At 38.3% G+C, this 16,870-nt stretch overlaps 1 long non-coding RNA gene across 2 annotated transcripts; it reads left to right on the top strand.

Moving 5' to 3' along the window:
• The first annotated feature begins 1,400 nt into the window (after positions 1 to 1,400).
• Positions 1,401 to 5,052, top strand: LOC140610022 (uncharacterized). Of its 2 annotated transcripts, XR_012011807.1 has the most exons (4): positions 1,401 to 1,508; positions 1,620 to 1,835; positions 2,102 to 2,319; positions 3,684 to 5,052. It is a non-coding gene; the product is annotated as an uncharacterized lncRNA (long non-coding RNA). The 2 variants fall into 2 exon arrangements; XR_012011806.1 differs by having other exon boundaries at positions 1,449 to 1,835.
• The last annotated feature ends 11,818 nt before the right edge of the window (positions 5,053 to 16,870 follow it).

Below are 16,870 nucleotides of genomic sequence, written 5' to 3'. Positions count from 1 at the left end.
GCCCCTCATCTGCCCTAGGCCAATCTGCTTTCAGTAGAACAAAGTGTTTCCTGTTGTAGCCTATGTCCTATCAGGCCAATTCCTCTGTGCACAACCCTGCAAAGGCTCCCTGTGGTACTCTCAGTCAAAGCCAAAAAGACCTTTGCAAGGATTACAAGACTCTACACACATATCCTAGTCCCCTTCTGACCACAGTCCTTTCTATTTACACCAGCTTTTCTCCTGTTGCATCATAAATATGTCAGGCATGCTACTGTCTTGGGTACATTGGAATATTCTTCTCCCTGATAACTACATGGCTCACCTCCTTCAGGTTCTTATTAAAATATCACATCCTCAATAGGTCTGCTTGAGACCCTGCATTCCCAATCTATTGCTCTTACTGTATTTTGTTCTTTTTCTATTGTACTTTTAGTATATAATTTACTATATATTTTTAGAATATAGATAATTTACTTAATCTTTTTTTGCTATTATTTATTGTCTGCCTGTCTTTTCAGAATGACAAGGGATTTTTTGTTTTGTTCACTGTGTATCTAAATAGCCTAGCACAGTGCCTGCCATTTGGTAAAAACTCAATAAATAATGAATGCATCCTGGACCTCTTCCCTTTCTTGTCCAGGTTGAGTCCCAAAGAGGGAAAGCAGGACTGGCAGATAGGATCAGGGGATGTGTGAGCAAATGTATGTCCTTTCCCAACCAGGATGTTGTATTAGCAGCATATCGTAGAGAAGAAATGCAGTGTCTAGGTTATGAGTATTTGATGTTGCTGCATGGAGTTTCTATAAATACCTGTGAGCCCAAGAAGGACTGAAGGGACAGAGAGCTTTGAATGATACCCAGAGAGTTTCCCTATTGTGGAGCAGGAGTAGCAAAAATGATTGCAGCAATAGCAGGGAGAATTGCAAGACCCAAAAGAAACTTCTAAATGCAATAAGAAGTTGTACATCAGCTGATGTCTGTTATCTAAGTGGAAAGGTAAATATGTCAGAGGCTACAACCATAACACCTGGAGTTTATACACTACCCCAACCCCTGTCTTTACCAAGGAGTGGCAATCTTTTTCTGTAAAGGGTCAGATGCCAAATAGTTTAGATTTTGTAGGCCATGTTTTGTCTCCATTGCCAAGTCTTGTTTCTTTTCTAAAACAACTCTTTAAAAATACTTTTAAAAACCTCCTAAGCTTGCAGGAAATACAACAACAGGCGGCCCATAGACTGTAGTTCGCTGATTCCAGAAAAAGGGAAAGATTCTCTGATGACACATGTAAATGGAGGAAAAGCTTAAAGCAGAAGTTGTTTGGGAAAAATAAAGACAGTTAAATTTCTTACATATTAAATTTATGGGTTGAGTTCAAATTATGTAGAGTAGCTTCAGGCTAAGAAGGATGTTATCCTTTGGCTCAAGCAACCAGGAAGAGGTATGGTCAGCTGCTTCTCTGGCCCCAGCTTGGCCCAAGGGAGGAACTATGTTTTTTCTGAGGATCTCTTGAGATCCACCAGCCCATGGTAAATTCTGGCAACATTAAAAATGTTCCATTTATTAACAAATAACCGCTATATAACAAATCACTCCAAAACATAGTGTCTCAAGACAACAACCATTTTATTATATTCCAGAATTCTATGGGTCAGGAATTTGGATATGGTTTGACAGGATGGTTCTTCTGCTCTCTGTGGTGTTGACTAAGATCACTTGGTGGTGATACTGGCTGGCAGATGGGCTGGAGGTTCACGATGGCCTTATTCTGTGTGCCGGGAGCCCTGGCTGGAAGGCTGAACTTAGCTGGGACATTGCAAGGAACTCCTCCACATGGCTTCTCCAGCACGCTCAAGGTGAGTTGGATTATTTCATGGTGACTGTAGGCTCCAAGAGTGAGTGTTGTAAGAGAAAAGGTAGAGCTACAGGTCTCTTCAGCACTGGGCTCTCAGACAACAGGTACAGCCAAACTCTCACCAACTTCTCTTGGCCTAAGCAGTCACAGAGCCCAGCCAGGCTCGAGGGAGAGGAGAGGAATCACAGAGCCCAACCCATCTCCCTCTAGATTGGAGAATTATCAAACATTTTTGGCTATCTTTAATTTTCTTTTTTTTTTTTAAAGATTTTATTTATTCATGAGAAACAGAGAGAGAGACAGAGACACAGGCAGAGGGAGAAGCAGGCTCCATACAGGGAGCCCAACGTGGGACTCGGTCCTAGGTCTTCAGGATCACTCCCTGAGCTGAAGGTGGTGCTAAACCGCTGAGCCGCCCAGGATGCCCCTATTTTTAGTTTTCCATCAAGTGAAATCAGCAAAATGTTATCAAAAATAAAATCCTGGTGAGTACTGTTTCCAGGAATGACATTTACCTTCCCTGATGCTACCAAGGCATGGGAAGAATGCCATTTTCCCAGGAAACATACATTTTATTTTCTTAGCCAAAAAGTAAGTCAAATATTTTGTTTCTCCACGTTCTACTGTCATTCTTGACAACTGCCAGTGGGGTAGAAAGAAAGTAGAATTAATTTGGATTGTGATTGAAATTGGGAAGAAAAAGGTAAAGACAAATAAAGAATTTGGTAAAAAGTTTACACAACAGGGAGGGCAGAACAAAATCATTTATTTCAAAGAGAAGCTGAGAGTGTCCTCCGCAGAAAGAGAGGTAAAGCAGCTAACTCATCATAGGGGATACACAGTGGGAGGAAGCAGTAGAGATAGAAAAATAATTTCCAAGTCAGCTGAGTATGGGAAAAGAAGAGATCAGGGCACAAGTGTGCTTGAAGCCAAAGAACAAAAATAAGGTCAAACTTTGGTTCTAAAGATTTCAATCGAATTCGGAATTCTGTAATAGGGGAGAATAAATTCCTGCAAAACATACAGCTAAACTTGAGCAATGTTCCTTTCAGTATGAGTGAATAGGACAAATGTTCCATGTTACAAGAGCAGTTATAATTATTATGTATCTACAGTGGAGGATGAACAACATAGAAACAGCTAGGTTTCCAATCCAATCCAATTTTGAAATACAGAAATGAAAGGACCAAATGCAAACAAATAAGCGCGCCCCCCACAACACACACCACCGCCAAACACTCGACCCATATTTTGTGCAGTCTCACTTTAAAGTCTGTCCTCACAGACTTTCACGCACTGTGAAAAAATGAGGGGAAAAAAATCTATTTTCTGTCTGCCCTATAGGAAGAGAGCTGTTGCTGCTGCATTTTCTTGTAGATGGAAGTGTTTTGTTCTCTGGTGCTCTTAAATATGCATTAGAGCTGTGAAGCCCAAGAAGGTTGGGACAAAAGGACTTTCCCTCTGAAGTGGCTAACACACAGTAGGGCCAGCACAATTCATCTAGGAGCAGCGGGGGTGGGGCAGCCACTGGAACAGCCCCAGAGAGGACAAATCATAAGCAGACAGGCAGTGAGATAGAAAATCCATCCTGAATTCAGAAGAGCTCTGAAAAGGTGACCCAAGTAGGGAGGATATATTCATTTCCGGAACGAGGCACTGTCTGAAATAATCAATGTATGTATTCCTATGCAATAATTCCCTTCACACTCTAATTTTCTCCCTCCCCTTACTGCAGTCCCCTAATATTTTCCCTCAGATCAATATTCAGATCTGAGTGTTTTAAAAGCTTATAATATGCTGGGTTTTTCCACTTCAAACTAAGAGTTTGTGTCTTTTTTATTTAATGCAGAAAGTACTACTACTGTCCACTGCAATCCAAGCCTGTAGCATAAAATCTGACATGTCAAAGGCAAGAGAAGAAAGGAAAGGCAATGAATGTACCTATGGAGGGAAGGACTGGATGTCACAGTAACAGCATTGTGCCTTGGACACAAAAGGATTTGTAGAAGCGTGAAAGCCCCCAAATAAATCTACATGCAAGTAATTTACTAAGTGGCAACCTACAGCCCAAAGAGCTCAATGTGACTCCTACAATTCCAGAAAGAATAAATTTCTCAGCTACAATCTGTATTGGTCTCCAGTATTCCAGTTGGAGACTGGACTGTGGTTAAATCCAGATGGAAACTCATCTATTTTGTGGTAGCAAAAGCAGTTCTGTTTCATATGACTGATTCTTTGGGGGCAGCCCCTAAATGTGATAATGATGGCGTTTTGAAAGACACTGTTATGAATCAGACAGATGAATAAATCAAGCAAATATAAGGAATGGCCTTATATATAGAGCTTATGTACTGAGAGAACCTTCTTCATAAAAAATACTGTATTTTTATAGGTATGAACTGATTCCATGACTCTTTATAAAGATTATCTTTGTAGGATTTGCATAGTATGTCTACTTGATAAACATGACTATCATTTCCTAAGGAAGTGGGGTATGGGTAGGAGAGGAGCATTTAACAGGAGAAAATATGATATGGGGGTTTCAAAGAATTAGAGAATGCTGATATCGGGAAAAAGGGATCTTAGAGTTAATGTAGCTCAGTCTAATATTACTTAAGACCAGAGGTGGTTATTTATTTTCCCAATGTCACACATCTAGTAAGTGTTCAAGCCAAGATTTGAACCTGGGTCTACTGACTCCAAATCCAAGGCTCTTAGACTATCTTAATATTTTAGTCCCAAAACTTACATGATACTGACTGCTTATAGTCTATTAATTGGGCTAGGTAACTAAAAGATTATACAACAGATCAACTCTGAAGTCTCAGAGGTTCAGCAAACAAAGCTCATGTGAAGTCAAGTGCAGCTAAGTGGGGCTTCCCTCTGTCCAGGGAACTAGATGACCAGACTGTCTCTTCAACTTGAACCACCTCCATATCACAGGAGGCTTTAGGTCACTACATTAGTGAAAAAAAGGAATGTGGATTATCACACAAATTCTTAAATGCTTCAACCTGAAAGTTGTATATATTACTTCCACTCACATTCCATTGGCTAGAATTAACTCTAGGGCTCCATCTAAATCAAATGGTTTTGGAAAGTATAATCTCCCCACCATGTGCCCAGGAAGGAGATGAGAAATAGGTGAATACTTTTAACCTCTCTCCCATGTGCATACCTCGTTTTCAAGAAGCAGAGAATAAAGTAATATTACTAAATGAAGTATGAAAATTTTCTGGGTGATCAGGAGGTAAGAATAATACAGTTACTCTTTCTGCTAAACTCTTACTAAAGTATGAAGGCCTGGTAAGAAATACTGAGGACTTATGAATTCATATCTTTTAGTACAGTCATTCTAAATCCCCAAGTCAGACTTCACAGACACTATGATCCAAAATATTGGCCACCTGCTTTATCTGTAAAATTTTACAGATCACAACTCTAAATTGCATCTCTCTTTCCAGGGCATTTGGTAGCTTTCAGTTGGCCCCATGTCACAGGGAGCAGTGCCTCCAATAAAATGGATACAAATATTTGTGAAGCTCATCCACGGCTGCTCCAAAACCAGGCCAGAGCCAGGCCCTGGAAAGCATGTGTTTTGCTGGCACATGGCAGGTCCTACTGATATGGTCCAGGGAGCACCTGGAGACTTTCTAACTCTAGAAAACTGCAGAGATTAGCCATGGGCTGTTACAACGAGTCATCTGCTTCTTGTTTTCCTATTTGTAGTTTTTAGGGCAACATTTGTTCCCTTCTTACCCATTTTGTTGAAGGGAACACTGTAGTTGTGGTTTACCAAATACTAGAATAACAGGAATCTAACCTTTCTGATACAAATGTTTATTGAGTTGGTTGTGATATTGAAGACTTTCACATACGCACACTATAAACTTCTTTAGACTGTAGCTTTGCAATCCTCAGCATGTAAACACTTGCGGGGGGGGTCTTGGTTAAATTCAGATCCTCATCTAGAAAGTCTAGGATGGGTCCTGCAACTGTCTTTCCAACACGCTCAAAGACGATGTCAGTGCTATGGATCTCTCCAGGGGATCTCCTGGGATTCCTTTTTACCAATTTCAGTGTGTCCATTCCCTACTGGTTATCTGTTCTACTGTTAAGGTCTCTGTAAGATTGTCCCTTGGCTATTGTTTATGTATCCCCATTCTCTGAAGTTAGTACCCAGTGACTCACAGGATGGAGAGGCAAAAGCCTAGCCCCCTTGCCAAAAGATGGGAGAGACCCTGGATTGCCATTTCTGCTTCAGGGATGAGGCTGAAGCTAGACTTTACCTAAAACCACATCTTTATCCTATCCTGCTTCCTATTCTTTCTTAAAGGTTTTCTTCACAGAGCACTGCCTTGAACAACCCCATCTTAGGCTCTGCCTCCAGGAAAACCACTTAAGGCATTTGCAAACCGTGCTTTGAAAAGCTAGTTTAGAGTGTTCTAGAATTAGCTGAAACAAGATGTTGACTTGGGATCACACAGATTGGGTTTTCAAAATTTAACCAACACTTTTTTTAGCTTCTTGGATAGAGGAGATGAGGGGCCAAAATTGGTGTCACTGATGGTTGGCCAACTAAAGACATCATGGCATTTGAGAGCTTCCATAGGCTCATGTTTCTTGAGAGTGACTATTTGGTGCTTCATGGATATTTAATGTTTACTTGGTCCTTCCACCCCTTCCTACTATGTTCAGCACGCATGGGCTGTACTTACATTTTCTATATCTGATGCAGATCATATGATACTCATTTTTAATCTTGATTTCAGCTATCTTTTTTTACTTGCTTCTTTACTTTCTTCCTCATAGCAGGTCTGAATGCACTTAAATGATAGGAGCACAAAGAAGGACTCTGACATGTACAAATTAGTTTATAAGAAAGATATTGGCAAAAAAACGAGGTAAGAAGATCTGAAAATGGGATAGTGAGACAACTCAGGGATTAGGAAGAATGGAAGCATCTACTCACCCTAAGGATGATGGACAAGGCAAAGGGCTGCTTGTTCCCAGGATGCAGGAACCAACCTAGCTAGAGGAGGGATGATGGAGGAGATAATTTCTGCTGCAGAGAGAGAGAAAGAGGCACCCTGGCATCCGCCTTTCTCCTATTTCCTTTCTTGTCAGTGCCTGACATGGGCTCATAGAACCAGAGGCCAGTAGGCAACGGAGCCTGAGGAATGTAATTTGCAGAGGCAGACTCCTACAATACAGGGCAGGGCAAAAGAAGCCTGGCGAATGAGGACCTGCACAGTAGCCCAGCGAGGGTTACTGTCAGTGACAAGGTAAGGCACACTGAACAGGGGAACCCAGGGAAACTCTGGCCTTTCTAGATTGTAAACTAAGTATAGAACCACTAGCCTAAGAAGTCAATGAATAGAGCTAATGGCCTACTATTAATGACATAATAATTATTTTAAAGCCAACTGGGTTCTGCTCTGTGTCAGAGTAGACTCGATGACATCTAAGATTTTTATCATCCTGTGATGTATCTCCAAGATTCTGTATTGAATAAAAATTTAGGCACGCCTGCGTGGCTCAGTGGTTGAGCGTTTGTCTGCCTTTGGCTCAGGGTGTGATCCTGGAGTCCCTGGATCAAGTCCTACATCAGGCTTCCAGCATGGAGCCTGCTTCTCCCTCTGCCTATGTCTCTGTCTCTCTCTCTCTGTGTCTTTCATGAATAAATAAAATCTTTAAGTAAAAGAAAAAAAAAAAAAGAAAATTTTACCCTCAAACACTAAAGGAGATTTTTTAAAAGCTGATTCACATATTCATTCATGGTGAACCATTTTACAACTGAGAAGAAATCACTATTTTGAGAAGAGATCATTCAAAGAAATTAAATGCTAGTAGGAAGAAAACGTCTGGTTATATTTATTAAGAAAATAATTCCAATATTAGCTACAGGTAAAATATGTCTTGCATTTAATGATTATGTAGCAATTGGCTAAGGAGACAGAAGAGGAAATTTGAATTTGTGATGAGAACAGCTTCACTTAATTCAAACAAACCAAAATAGGGCAGCCCGGGTGGCTCAGCGGTTTAAGTGCCTGCCTTCGGCCCAGGGTGTGATCCTGGGGTCCTGGGATCGAGTTCCACGTCAGGCTCCCTTCATGGAGCCTGCTTCTCCCTCTGCCTGTTTCTGCCTCTCTCTCTGTGTCTATCATGAATATATAAATAAAATCTTAAAAACAAAGAAATTTTCCAAACAAACCAAAATAATGACAGTAATGATTCACTGGATATATCCTATGTGTCAAGAGCTGTGCCAATTGCTCTAGAGCAGGGTGTTTCAACTACTACATTTTTTAATATTTTGGGCTGGATGATTCCTTATAAAGAGGGCTATCCAGTGCATTGTAAAATGGTTAGCATCAGCCCTGGCCTTTACCTATTTGATGCACTCCATCCTCCAATTGTGACAATCAAAAAGTGTCCAGATATTGCAAAATGCTCTCCACCCCTGCTCCCAGGAGTGGGTGGGCAAAATCGCCCCTGGTGAGAACCACTGCTCTAGAGGCATTAGCCTATAATTACACCCAAGGCACCAAAAGAACAAATGAGGCTTACTAAGGTTAAGTGAACTTGCCCAGCCGCATGCAGAAAGTGAGAGGTGCAAGCAGGATTCAAACCCAGATCCAACTCTAAATCTGCTACTTAATCTCAACGTTGAATCTCCTTTTGTTTTACTCTTTTCTTCCAATTTTCTGAGAAGTATTTGAGAATGTATTTTTTAGTCCAGAGAAAAATATCAGGAGGAGAAGCAGTCATTTTTGGATCTGAATCTACAGCAGGAGAGTAACTGGATGTCTGATGAGATGGTGGTTTTACACTGTTCGAGATCACAGAAATTCAGAAGCGTAAGAAGCCTGGGAGCTCTTCTGCTTCAGAAAATGCTATTGTGGACATGCAAGCCCTTAACAACAGCATCTGACAGCACCTGGTTCATTTCAGCTGAAGAGACGATGTGCTGCAAAGCCTCCCTCTTTTCTGTGTGCTCTAGTTCCTGTTGAATCTCCTTTTTTGTAATGTTGTACCACTGCAGTAAATGATCAATTTCGACTTCATGCCGCCAAGGTCAGGTGTGAGGGAACAACAGGCTCTCTACTAAACCATGTAGGAATGATTTATTGCTTTTTCCAGAAGAGGATTCTTGACATTTCGAAAATGTAATGGAGTGCAGGAGTAATTAAGCCAAAGGTAGACTGCTGCACGATTGATTGGCATTGTCAGGGAAGCCTGATTAGCTTAGATGCTTCAAGAACTGATTTTGCCAGCTATGAATTAAAGGTTAGTAATTAAATTTATGGGCCATGGCCACTGTTTCCAGGTGGCATTTCACATAGGAGTACTTGTGTTTTGAGAGGACAGGCAAATAAAGCAAACATCAGTTGCCTCTTTACTAAGGGCCTTTGCTTAAAATGTCTCCAGGGGGAAAGGAAAAATAATATTGAATCAAACTTGTCTGTAAGTCAAGGTATTACTTATTACATTCAATGTTTTTTAAAAAGCAAGCTGTAGCTTCCTTCCAAATGGCAAATCAAAGAAGGGGAGGACAGTTTAATAAAAGACACTCACATCCATTGTATTTACCTACCAGTGGGCTCTGTGTGAGGGAATATTTAGTTATGGGTTATCTGTTGTTTTCTCCATCCAGCCAGGAAACAACTTTCTGAAAACTGCCCTCTCCCTTCCCTTCCCCATCCTTCCACCAAAATACTTTTGGAAGCAGACAGATTCAAAACACAGCCCAGGGCAGCCCTGGTGGCTCAGCTGTTTAGCGCAGCCTTCAGTCCAGGCCTGATCCTGGAGATCCAGGATCGAGTCCCACTTTGGGCTCCCTGCATGGAGCCTGCTTCTCCCTCTGCCTGTGTCTCTGCCTCTCTCTCTCTGTGTGTCTTTCATGAATAAATAAATAAAATCTTAAAAAAAAAAAACAAATACAGCCCATCTAAAGCATTCAGAATCCTTCCTTAGGGTTTTTTTTTTTTCTCATTCAATGTTTTTTAGTAGATTCATAGCCTATACAACCATCACCAAAATCAACTTCAAAACGTTTTTTTTCACCCTCCAAAACAGCCCATGTCCATTATCAGAAACTCTCCTCTTCTTCCTCTTCCACCTAGGCCTACCCATTTGCTATTGTGTCTCTGTAGATTTGCCTATTAGACGTTTCATATAGGTGTCATCATACAATACTTGGTCTTTTGTGACTGCTTTGTTTCAGTCAGCATGGTTTTGAGGTTCATTTAGGATGTAGGATACAATAGTATTTCATGCTTTTTGTAGCTGAGTAAGATTCCACTGTACAGATGCATCATACCTTGTTTGCCCATTCCTCAGTTGATGGACATTGGGTTGTTTCCACTTCAGGGCTACTGCAAATAATGCTGCTCGCCATAAATATTCATGTATAAGTTTTCATGTGGACATATGTTTTTATTTGTTTTAAGTGTATATCTAAGATGTTGAATTGGTGGGTTCTATGTTTTGAGGAAGTGCCAAACTGTTTTCCAAGGTGGCTGCTCCGTATTAAGCTACCTTCAGCAATAAATGAGGGTTCTAATTTCTCCATGTCCTCACTGGCACTTGTTAGTGTCCACCTTTTTTATTTTAGCCCTTTTAGTTGGTGTGAAGTGGGTTCCTATTGCAGTATTTCTTTGTAGTTCCTTAATAACTAATGAGGTTGTGCATCTTTTCATGTGGTTATTGGCCATTTGTCTACCTTTGAAAATAAATGTCTATTTTAATTCTTTGCTTGTTTTTTGATTGGGCCTTTTTGAGTTATATGAGTTAATTAAAAAAAGAGTTATTTATGTATCCTTGATACAAGTCTCTTATCAAATATGTAATTTGAAAACAATTTCATTCTTTAGTTTGTCTTCTCACTTTCTTTCAGCAGAGAAGCTTAGGTTTTGATTTAGTCTAATTTATCTACTTTTAAATGTTGTCACTTAAGCTTGTTGTGTTTCATGAAGAAACTATTGCCTAACTTATATACTCAGTACCATTTGTTGAAAAGACTACTCTTTCACAGTGAAATTATTTTGGCATCTTATAGAGGGTTAACCGTTAATGTACAGGTTTACTCTGGATTCTAAATTTTATTCCATTGAAGTATATGTCTACCTTATACCAGTACCACATTGTCTTGATTATTGTAGTTTTGTAGTAAATTTTAAAATCAAGAAGTGTAGTCTTCTAACTTTGTTCTCCTATTTCAAGATTGTTTGGGCTATACTGGGTCAATTGCATTTCCATATGAATTTTAGAATAAACTTGTCAATTTGTGCAAAGATGGCATCTGGGATTTTGACAGGGTTTGTGTTAAATCTGTAGATCCACTTGGGAACTATTGCCAACTTAGCAAATATCAAGTCTCCAGATCTATGAAGACTTGGAGGAAGATGGGATGTCTTTCCATTTATTTAGATCTCCTTTAGTTACTTTCAATGTTTTCTAATTTTCAGAGGACAAATTTTTTCATCTTTTGAAAAATTTATTCCTAATTTATTCCTTTTTGAAGCTATTGTAAATGACATCCTGGGAATTTAAATAAGGATTAAGCAATCCCAGGCTCTGTTTGTCTAGTGTTTTGAATGGCAGAAATGTAAATCTAGCTAATGTTGGGAGCCATTTTCTGCTTTGTATTAGAAATACAAAAGCCATAATATAGTCTTAAAAAAAACATGAAATGAGAGATGAAGAAGACTCTCTGGATTTCTAGTGGTACTGAAGACTTTAATTTTAGCTCAGTTTTTAGGCCAGCTGCATCCTTATCCTTTATGACAATCCTTTGCTTTTGCTTGAACTATCTCTAGTGCATTTCTGTCTGCTGTGCTCAACCAAAAACCCAACTGACACACTATCAGCAAGCAGAAAACAGAACCTGCTCTTGTTGTTAGGGAAGAAATGGGTTGCTTCAATGTCATCCCCCTCTCTCAGCCCTCAGTTAATTGCTCATTTTTATCTCAAGTGAAATAAACAACATAATATTTTAACAGTCATCATTTATCCTGTGAAATTACCCAACCACATTAAGCTTTTTGGCACTCTTACTGTGTTAAACTACCCAAATTATAACAGAAGTGCCTAAGCTATGAGAACTGATTTATAGAATTGAACACAGGGTTTGATACTTACCTCTGTTGGAGAGATAGCTTCCCAGAATGTGAGAGTTTTTGGAAATTAGCAATATAAAGTAAAATGGCTTTAGAAATCTTTTAGGAAAGCCACACACCTAAATCCTCTGGTGCTACTGGGCTCTAGACCAATAATTCCCAAACCTGATTTTCATACATGTCTCATCAATTATCTCAAAGGATATTATGAAATTTCAAAACACATCTTGGTATACTTTAATTATTTTAATATACATTTGTAATGTATAGATAATACTTTGGGGGTATAACATAAATATTAAGTCTGATATGTGATTCATAAAACCAGAAAAATACCATTCCAGCCAATGGATTTTATAGAAGCTCAAAAAAGCTTGGATCTTATAGTTAGTGAACACTTCAAATATCTATTAATAAAGCTATATCTGATAGTATTTAAGATTATACTGACCACTCTTTGATATAGTACTCCTATTTCTATAAAATTATTCTAGGGAAATTATCATAGATGTGCATTGAACATGTTTAATATTGCATTACTAATAACATCAAAAGTAGAGAGACTTGGGATGCATGGATGGCTCAGTTGGTTAAGTGCCTGACTCTTGATTTCAGCTCAGGTCTTGATCTCAGAGTTGTGAGTTCAATCCCCATGTTGGGCTCCATGCTGGGTATGGAGCCTACTTGAAAAAAATGTAGAGAGAGACTAAAAGTATAGTAGATATTACATGTATTAACTTTAGCTCATTCACATGATAGAATATTAAAGAGCTATTAAAAGTCATATTAATGACTTTTTAAAAAAATTTTTATTTATTTATGATAGTCACAGAGAGAGAGAGAGAGAGAGAGAGACAGAGACACAGAGACACAGGCAGAGGGAGAAGCAGGCTCCATGCACCGGGAGCCCGACGTGGGATTCGATCCCGGGTCTCCAGGATCGCGCCCTGGGCCAAAGGCAGGCGCCAAACCGCTGCGCCACCCAGGGATCCCATAATGCTATTGCATTCTTTTTTTTTTTTTTTTAAGATTTTATTTATTTATTCATACACAGAGAGAGAGAGGCAGAGACACAAGCAGAGGGAGAAGCAGGCTCCATGCAGGGAGCCGGATGTGGGACTCGATCCCAGGTCTCCAGGATCAAACCCCAGGCTGCAGGCGGCGCCAAACCACTGCGCCACCAGGGCTGCCCATATTAATGACTTTTAATGACTTGGAGAAGCTTTCTCAATACAGTAAATGGAAAAAAGGTAGTACTACATAATATTCCATCTTGGTAAAATAACATTTCCCAATAAATAAAATGCCCCAATATTTATGCACAGAAGAAAAACCAAGAAGGATAACAAATTATAGGAAGGTTATTTTATTCTTGCTCTTTTATATTTTTTTACATAGCATTTATTACCATTCTCATAAGAAAAAGTGAATGTTATCCCCCCAAATTTATTTTTTAAAAAGTGACAAATAATGTAGATGACAACAATCTCTTCAGGAAGCAGAGCACTGTGTTTGATTCTATCTGACTTGAAGGACACAGTGTCCTAGACTTGGCTTAGTTACTGAGAAAACAAAAAACAACTTTGTCTTCTTACGCATGAATTTCCTGTCCTAATAATACCTGTCCTATCTTCCTTTCAAGGATGTATCAAGGAGCCAACTTAAGAAGCTACTTTGAAAAATATAATAAAAGTATAAAATACTATTAATTACCATTTATGGAATAACAAGTAGTAATAGTAATGTAACATTAGTGATTATTTAATAGGCAAGCAGGCTATTATAATTACACAAATCAATCTCAGAAATAATTTTATAAGGCAAGCTAGGTTTTTATGAGTGTTTTGGCAGAATAAGCCTTATTTCCCTAAGATTATTGAGGTTAGAAGAACAAAGAGATCTTGGTCTTCCTTTGTTCCCTTCCAAGGCCAGGGTATTCTCTTGCTTCCTAGGACAAATTTTGTCTCCACAATCCAGACCAAACACAGAGGACTTTTTCATCCACTGCCATGGCCCCACATTAGTGAGAGAGGACACATCAAACAGCCTACAAATCCCTTCCTTTTGGTCTTCAATGACAGATTATGCAAAATCACTTCCAAAGGAGAGGAAAATACTTTCCTTTTTTAGGAATAGTATTTCATCATATTAGGTCATATTGCATCATATCATGATATAATATCAAATCTCTCGCCATGAATCAACAGTCAAGATTCCAGTGTGTGGCAGATCTGACCTCAGATCTTTACATAATTCATATGTCGCCACCAGACCACTGTACCAAATCATCAGTATAAACAAATTACATAAATTCAAACATTTAGTAATAGTATATAACTGAGTGCTAAAAATCATTAAGTTTTTTTTCCTTTTTCAGATGAGAAAACATCCTTTTCTTCCTTTTCAAGAGACCCAGGAACACTTGCCAAAGGTCACACAATTTATGATCTGCAGAGAAAGAATTCAAATAAAGAGTAACTTTATCTTCATGTATGTTTCACACTACTCTTTACACTGATTTTGGGAAACAGCCTGATAGAGAAAGATATTTATTTCTTTTAGAAGGAGATGAGGTGATTTTACTCTGCAGCTGGTCAAAAGAGCAAGGCCATGTATGTTTAATAAATTATCTAAACCAAAAGCCATCTGAATATCCACTCCTAAGTTTCAGTTAGTAAGAATATCAATATTTCACTGGGCTGTAGGGAATTTGGAATTTATTCCATGCAATGTTATAAAGGTTAGATGACATTCAAGGATGTGCCACAACAAGAAGAAAATGTGAGAGTACCATGTGGATTCTCAACACAGTGATAAGTGAATATGTAGAAAATATAAATTTTAAAAAGTGTCAAGTGTAAATACATGGGTTCTGATTCTAGTAATGGCCATTTATCTCTTAACCGACCAACCTTCCTGCCTAAGTAGAAATATAAAAAACAAGTATCTGGAGGCACTAGAAAGTGATGAAAAGCAGGTATATACTGAAGGAAAATCACCACTTGGCAGAAAGGAACAGTAGTGTGAATTTCTTAATCTTTTATAGCTTTCAGCCTGCTGACAAGCTCCAGTTCATGATTTTCTGGATGGTGGAAATTCAGTTAGAATACACCTGCAGTCTTCAAGGTTTGAAGAAGAAGTGAAGGACAAAATTGAAAGCAGTTTAGGTGTTGGAAAATGGTGAAAGAAATCTCCAAAGGAAAGATTTAGAAGGATGATCACCAAGTTTTATATATAAATTCTGCCCAAATCTCTGACCTATCCCTGACTATGCATTTGTAGGACAGATTCCAAAAAGCTTAAGTGGATCTACAAAAATAGTTCATTAGAATTTCAGCCTCAACTCACTGCAGAGGAAACACTTCACGGATTGAGTTCAATCAGGTTACATTGCTTTAGGAAAAAAGAATCAATACTTTTCAGAGGAACATAACAGAATGTAGGGCTTTCTTGGATATAATTTACAATGCTTATAATACTATCTAAAATTATCCAAGATATAAAAACATGAGAAAACATGATCTACTCAAGAGAAAAGAAATAATCTATGGAGATCAACCTCAAAAAGACTCAAATATTGAGTTTAACAGACAGAGTGATAAAGGAAATTCTTTTATTTTAAATATTTTATTTATTCATGAGAGACACACACACAGAGAAGCAGAGATACAGGCAAAGGGAGAAGCAGGTCCCCTGCCGGGAGCCCATGTGGGACTTGATCCCAGAACCCTGGGATTATGCTCTAAACCAAAGGCAGAAGCTCAACCACTGAGCCACCCAGGCATCCCAATAAAGAAAATTTATATAATAAATAAAAGAAAAGGAATCTAGCAGAAGAAAAGGAAACCATAAAAATAAACAAAATATACTTTCAACAATGGATAGATTATCCAAACAAAATTAGTAAGGCAACATTGGACTTAAATTACACATGACGTGAGATGGACAAAACAGACAGGTACAGAACATTCCATCCAAGAACAACAGGATACACATTCTTTTCAAGCACACATGGAATATTCTCCAAGATGGGCCACATGTTAGGTCAAAAGCAAATCCAAATACATTTTAAAAGACTGAAGTAAAATCAAGCAACTTTCCTAAACACAATGGTATAAAACTAGAAATTGATTACAAAAAATAAAACTGACAAATTCACAAATATTTTGACATTAAACAACATGCTTCTGAATAGCCAATGGTTCAAAACATTTTTTTAAAAAGAAATAAAAAATATCTTGAGACAAATGAAAATGAAAATGCAACATACTAAAACTCGGGAGATGCAGCAAAAGCAGTCCTAAGAGGGAAGTTTATAGTGATAAACACATATCTTAGAAAAAAGAAAGATCTCAAATAAACAACCTAGCTTTACCTCTCAAAGAACTACAAAAAAAAAAAGAACAAACTAACTACAAAGGTAATAGAAAAAAGGAAATTACAAAGATCAAAGCAGAAATAAATGAAATAGAAATTTAAAAGATAATAGAAAAAATAATTAAAGAGCTGTTTTTTTGAAAATCTAAACAAAACAGACAAACCTTTAGCTAGACTTACAAAGAAAAAATTGACAAGACTCAGAAAAATAAAATTATAAATGACAGGGGAGATGTTACAACCAATACCACAGAAATATAAAAGATCATAAGATACTATTATGAATAACTGTATGTCAGCAAATGGATAAACTCCTAGAAACATACAATCTATCAAGATTGAATTATAAGTAAGTAGAAAACATGAATGTGATTAGCAGGAATAGAGATCAATTCAGGGATCAAAAATCTCTCAACAACAATAAAAAAGTCAAGGACCAGATGGCTTCATTGGTGAATTCTACCAAACACTTAAAGAAGAATTAATACCAATCCTTCTCAAACTCCCAAAAAGTAAGAGGAGGGAATTTAATGAAGCA

Source organism: Canis lupus, chromosome 19 (assembly GCF_048164855.1).
Source record: "Canis lupus baileyi chromosome 19, mCanLup2.hap1, whole genome shotgun sequence".
Taxonomy (NCBI): Eukaryota; Metazoa; Chordata; class Mammalia; order Carnivora; family Canidae; genus Canis; species Canis lupus.
Note: the sequence above shows the minus strand (reverse complement) of the source record. Positions and strands in the feature narration are given on the sequence as shown.